The following is a 6,889-nucleotide window of genomic DNA, read 5'->3' on the forward strand; positions in this document are numbered from 1 at the left end:
TGATTGAATAATAATTGTGATTATTCATAGTGAATTTCTTTGGGTCATAGCCCACAAAGTTTTGCTGATATGGAAACGTGAACTCTAGTCAAATTCAATATGATTGAATAATAATAGTAATTATAGTGAATTTTTTTTTTGTTTTAATAATATTCATATATTAGATGATAATTATATGGAAATATAAACATTACTAACTTAGTTGAATACACTCACTTTGTGACTACAAGTAAAATGGGAATGTGAGTATTATATCATAGAAACAAGTTGGAGGTTGCTTATTGTTTTTTATTCGATTTCAGTTCCACCATTCAAAGATGTGGATGCAGTATGCAAGTCAAGATTGGATCGATGTTGTAGATCTTAATTCATCAGTTCAACATTTGTCGTCTGAATTGAAGGTGTTGGGTTATGGAGCCGAACATGCAAGCGTTCATGATATGAGTGTATGCTATGATGAAAAACAAATTGAATTATGTCTTCGTGATGCTGAGAACTATCGAAGTGGTGCAGGAATTTGTAACAAAATTTTGGATAATGAATTGGAACTGTGGCAACTTTGTGAGGTTATGATTGAACTGAACCTGAGAAGATTCCTGTATAGCCTCCAACCATACTTGCCAGAATGGATTATTCATCACTTTGAATTGAATAATGAAAATCGAGAGGAAATTGAAGATGGTCGCGAAAATGATGACTATGAGGAAGAAGTTATTTTAGATAGTCTGTATGTTCCTGTAAATCATAAATAATGTCAAATGAAAAACTTTGTATCATTTTCATGTTTCATTTATTCAAATCCCATTATATACAATAGAAAATAATTACAAAACAATAAATATGATATATATATATATATATATATATATATATATATATATATATATATATATATATATATAATAATAATAATAATAATAATATTTATTGGCAAAAATACATTGTTCAATGATACAAATTGTACGAGTCAATTTCCAAATAAATATAGAATTCCCACAGAAGGATATACCTGTGCGTGGGGTCTGCAGAAATTTGAATACTAATGAATACAATTTAAAATATAAAGTGGTATGAGTAAATAAATAAAAGGTAAGACGTTTTAAAATTATATCAGACATATTATTTTAATTATATCATCAATCTTCTTGTATGAATATGTGAATCAGTTTCTATGCATGTCACTATGATAGTAAACATTTTTCATATCAACGTGTTGGTGTATCTGAAGCCTTGGCAAGCCTAAGACCCAGGTTTTGAGTTTGTTCTTAAATGAATTATCACTCCTGATATTTTTTATATGATGTGGGACGAGATTATATAACCGAGGAGCTAGGTATGAGTAAGACCTTTGAAGGATGTTTTTCCTTGAATTCGGGACATATGAATTATTTTTTTGTCGAGTTTCATATTGGTGTTCTATTATCCTTAATTCATGTCTATTATTATGTTGTCTTATTATAGTTTTGAGAAAGTAGAGTTGTCTTATGTCTAGAATTGATGTTTCTTTATATAATGAGTCGGTCGGGTAAGTTCTTTTTTTGAGGTGGATAATTTTCAATACTGATTTTTGTGTTTGTTCTAGGTGTTTCAGAAAAGTTGTGTTTGCTGCTCCCCAAGCAATTATTCCGTATGTAAGGTGGGTTTCGAACAATGCATAGTATAGCATTCGCATCTGGGCTGTTTGTAGGTATGGTCTCACGTATTTTAATCTATATGCAACAAATCGTAGTTTTTTGACTAAGTAATCAATATGTGCATCCCATTTTAGATGTGCGTCAATATATATACCAAGGTATTTCAATTTATCCACTGATGAAACGGAAAGTTCTACGTCATCGTATTTTATTGAAAGTGATTTGAAATCTGGTAGATTCTTGGCATACGAAGTGAAGGTAATGTAAAATGTTTTGGATATATTTATACTCAATAATTTACTTTCGAACCATTTAATTATTATTTTGAAATTTTTTTCTGCTTTTTGTTTCAGAGAATTCCAGGATTCCGATTGAAAAATGATTGCAGTGTCGTCAGCAAAGCTGATTATATCACCTTCCACATTCAGTGAGAACATATCGTTCAGGTAGATGTTAAAAAGTAGCGGACCCAAAACGGTTCCCTGAGGTACGCCGTACTCAACAGTGTGTAGGTCACTCTTGACGTCTTTAATTTTTACACATTGTTTTCTTTGATTCAGATAACTGCACAATAGTGAGTACGGTAGACCTCTGAATCCGATGCTGTCCAGTACTTCTAGCAGTTGATTGTGACTGACAGTGTCAAAAGCTTTTTTCAAATCTACGAATATACATAGGGATGGTACATTTTCATCTACGTATTTACTAATGTGGTTTGTGAGAAATGATATGGCGTCTACAGTTGATTTGCCCTGTTGAAAACCGTACTGATTTTTAGATAAAATATTATTTTTATTTAAGTATGCGCTGATTCGCGATTTCAGGATAGACTCATAAATTTTCGCGAAATTTGTAATAACAGATATTGGACGGTAGTTCTCCAGTTTGGTTCTATTTCCAGATTTAAATATTGGTGTTATAATAGCAATTTTGAAGGGGTTTGGACATATTCCACTACTGAAAGACCAGTTTATCAGGTAAGTTAATGGTTTTGCAAGTTCTTTAGCTATTAATTTGATAGTTTCTGCTCGGAGATTGTCGATTCCGGGACATTTTTTATTTTTTAGGTTCTGTATAGTTCGCTCGATTTCTAATTCATTGGTTTCTTCTAGGAAAAAGGATTTAATTTTTCTATTTTTCAGATAGTTTTTTCTGTAATTTGGCCTTTTAAGAATGTCATTTGCTAGGTTTTGACCAACTTTCGTGAAATATCCGACGAATTCATTGGCGATTTGTTGGGAATCATTAATTTTTTCACCATCTTCTAAACAGATTTCTCTTATTTCTTCTTTATTATTTCTTTTGTTAGTAATTTCATTTATTGTTTTCCACAACTTTGAGGAATCTCTTTTATTATCATCAATTTTTATTTTATAATAGTTAATTTTAGATTCATCCATTACTTTTTGAAGTTTATTTTTATATTGATTGTATTTTGTTTGATTCACTGCAGTTGGATTCGCCTTCATTGTTTTATACAATTCGGTTTTTTTATGTATCGACTTAAGTATACCATCAGTAACCCATGGGTTCCTTTTGGTATCTCGTCGTCTGATTTTCACAGTACTTGTACTCAGTTCCACGATTTTGTTCACTTTTTCAATTAATATTTCAGTAGCAGCTTCAATATCATCTGTTGAGTAGACTTCTAACCAGTTCTCACCAGCTATGTTATGTTTTAGTTTTTGATTGTCTATGAATTTTTGAAATTTTGGATATTGAGGTGGTTCACTTTTTGTTTCAGGTGTGATAATTTGTAATATGATCGAATAGTGGTCTGTAATATCAGTTTCAAGGATGAATGGATTGAATTTGAGTAAACTATTTGAAGTATTTTTCACGAAGCAGTGATCAATACAAGTGCCAGAGGTGAATCTAGTTATTCTGTTGATGTAGGATATAAATCCCTGAGTATTTAGGACATCTAAATAACTATTTGTGATGTCATCGTTTTCCATTATGTTGATATTTATGTCTCCTAAAAGAATATGTGTACTTATATTCCTTTCTTCACAATGTTCCAGGTATTCTGATAGACTTTCAATAAAAGCATTTGTAGACGTAGATGGTGGTCTGTAAATAGATGTTAATGATATATTTTTATTGTAAAGTTTGATTTCAGTTTGTATAATTTGATTCCATTTTTGAGTTGTAATATGTCATAGGTATAAGATATATAGTTTTTTATAAAGATCATTACTCCGTCATTTTGATTTATAGTACCGCCATTGTAAATGAGATTATATCCATTGATGTTGTATAGATCTGGATCTCTAACTTGCCAAGTCTCAGACAAAACCACCACGTCGAAGATATGTTTAGATTCCTCAAGCAAAATTTTTATTTGATCTAAGTTTTTATTTACGCTTCTTATATTAGTGTGTAGTATTTTAATGTCTAAGTTCGTATTTGTCAGTTTCCTGAGTTGTGAAATATTCTCAATAATTTGAGTTTCTATCGTTTCAACTTGAAAGTCTCGGAGATACTGATTCATTTTTGAGTATTATTATTCATAAATTACACTATATAAAGTAATAGCTAATAATAGTATTGATATTCACGAGTACATACATATGTATAAATCAATATACTCACATATTTACAATTTACATATATAGAGACGATTTGTATGTTTTCATATAGAATTACTTGCTGGTTTGTTGACGTGTGATAATGCGGGTGTTATGAATTGAAGTGGAGGGTAATCTTTCCTTTTTCTTTTTATCGTCCGTCTTCTTTTCTTCGGGTTTAGTCCTGGCCACAGAATTTACAAATTTTTGTTCCTCTGTGTGTTGTACCTTTTCTGAATTTCTTTCAAGTCCCAGTAGCTTGTCCAATTCGTTTAGAGCGGTTTGATTCCTTTCTGTGTTGTTTAAAGTAGTTTTCTCCGCATTTTCTCCATTTCGGTCAAATTGGACAAGTATTTCTTTCTGTTGGCTATTTTCACTATGCGACTTTGGTGTCTGCAATGTAAAGAGACGAAGACTATCTTCAAAGAAGGTTTGGCTTGTCGTGGGAGTTGATGGTACACTCGCTGATTTGGTTTCTTGGGGACATAGGTTATTGGGTCAGTTTCATTTGTGTCTTCTTGTATTTCAATTTGTTTCAATTGATCAACCGAGTAGACTTCGTTGTTAACAACCAGAGTACGGCCGCGTATTTTGGCTAAGTAGCCCTTTGATCTGGCACTGTTCTGATGTTTTCTAAGGATTTTGTTTTCTTGTCTATCCTCGTAGCACAGGTCCTGTACGAATTGTATGTTTGTGCCCTTTAGTTTATAACAGTTTTTAAGTATTGTGGTTTTTTTCAGGTAAGAAATAAATTCAACTTTAATGGCACTCCTATTTCCTGCCTTAATCGGATATAAATTATTGATTTCATTCAATGCGATCTCGATACCGATCAATTCTTTGATTTTTTCCAGAACTGTTGTTGTTAATTCAGTTCCTTCTGAAATAGTCAGACCAAATATTATTATATTATTTTTTCGTGCCTTTCTATCAATATTTATACACCTTGATTCAAGTTGTGTATATTTGTTATCTAGTCGTTTGATGCTAGAAAAACAAGCTTCTATTTTTCCTATCAATTTGGTGTTCTCAAATTTGATTTCTTCTTTCAATTCTTTCTTGATGTCGTTGCTTTCCTTCTTTATGGCGTTTAAGAGTTGTTTTAGAAGTTCAGCATTTGTGATATATATATATATATATATATATATATATATATATATGAATTGGAAAAAATTACAATACATGATATAAGTCAGTTATAAATGAAAAAAAATCATAAAACAGTACATGAAAGGGTGGAAAGATGAAATAGTATCAATAATTTAAAGAGTGTCAATATCTGCTGTGAACTGAATCATCCAATGCATTGTATGTTAAAACTGTATCATGCAAAATTAATGCGTATATTTTAGTGTTGTCTAGAAACTTGGTCTTTCTCGTCTCAAACTCAATCTTTATATCAATAGTTGATGATTTTGTTGCATTCGGTTGATGGGAACAATCGATGACGAATAGTGGATTCTCTTTAAATTGCCCAATGTCGATCAGAGGTTCACTCATATCTCTATTATAATAACTTCGCTGGAAACTCTCGAAAGCATAATAAGCAGGAGCATCAAGTTTTTTATCGAAATTCAAATTCCAACGCTCATATGGATAAACTTCAGAATATTCAAGTATACTCGAATACTTTTGATATCAGCAGTTGTGAATTTTGTAATATCCTGTGCTCTATCTTCAGATGTGGTAGTACTTTGGAATGCGATGATGACAAAACGAGGAGTTTCCAGAGCGTTAGTTGTTTTGATGGCCCATATGTCTGAAGAAGTCCCACGTAATGATGGTAGTTCATAGAGGTCCTACATACGATAAGCCATCTTGATTTTGGCATTCAAACCGCTTTTGTTCATTCTACTCAAAAGTTTGAGATTGTGTTTATCATCTGGTACAATATGTTTTATTTTCCATTCGATTTTATTTATTTTCAAATCAGCATCAACCTCACCTATATATGAGTTTTTGAATGATCGAGCGATAATCAAAATCAATTCCTGTTTGGCATTCAAGATACTTTTGTTGTAATCTTCAGCAAAACCCATCAAATATTTCAGTGGTAGTTTCCCACTAAAACATGACTGTTTGTATCCAAGATATCTTGTTTCAATTGTGAAAGTCCCCAGCCAGGTGTCAATAATGTGTTAGCATGTGATTGTCCAAATGATATCATGGTTTTCATTGTAGATGTTATCCCAGGTTTTCTAACAACAGCCACTTGTTCACCACCCATTTCGTAACGAATTTCATCAAAGAGAAATGCAATTGCATTATTCGAGAGATAGCATGTTTCCGCTACATCTTTGGGGGTGAATTTACCGTCTATGTAAATGAAGCTCTCGGCAATATCTAGTATAACATCTTGATTATTGATTGTAATTCCAATTTCATCCGAATTCCTGAATAGCGGTGATCCGTAGTGCTTATATGTGTGCTCATGTAAACTTATGAGAGAATAATCGAGCACTGGTTCATCGAATGTATTCAACTTTTCACTGTTTGTTTCGAGCACCAGTTATTTTCTCACTTTCAATCCAATCGATTTCAAAAATTCAAGATCACTCACAGACAGAGCGTTATGTGCTAACTGTTTAGCATACACTTGTGGAATGAGCTTCTTTTTATGCACACTTTTCTTTTTATGCACACTTTTCTTTTTGATAGTGCAGCTCGTTTTGGTTTGGGATTGTT

General features: G+C 32.0%; 1 long non-coding RNA gene across 1 annotated transcript; it reads left to right on the top strand.

The window, feature by feature from the left end:
• Positions 1-904: 904 nt before the first annotated feature.
• LOC141486729 (uncharacterized) lies at positions 905-3,558 on the top strand. The gene is made up of 2 exons (XR_012468011.1): positions 905-1,892; positions 1,988-3,558. It is a non-coding gene; the product is annotated as an uncharacterized lncRNA (long non-coding RNA).
• Positions 3,559-6,889: the final 3,331 nt, after the last annotated feature.

The sequence above is a fragment of the Leptinotarsa decemlineata genome, unplaced genomic scaffold (assembly GCF_025532065.1).
Source record: "Leptinotarsa decemlineata unplaced genomic scaffold, Ldec_3_MD MMD2_tig00026369_RagTag_RagTag, whole genome shotgun sequence".
NCBI lineage: Eukaryota > Metazoa > Arthropoda > Insecta > Coleoptera > Chrysomelidae > Leptinotarsa > Leptinotarsa decemlineata.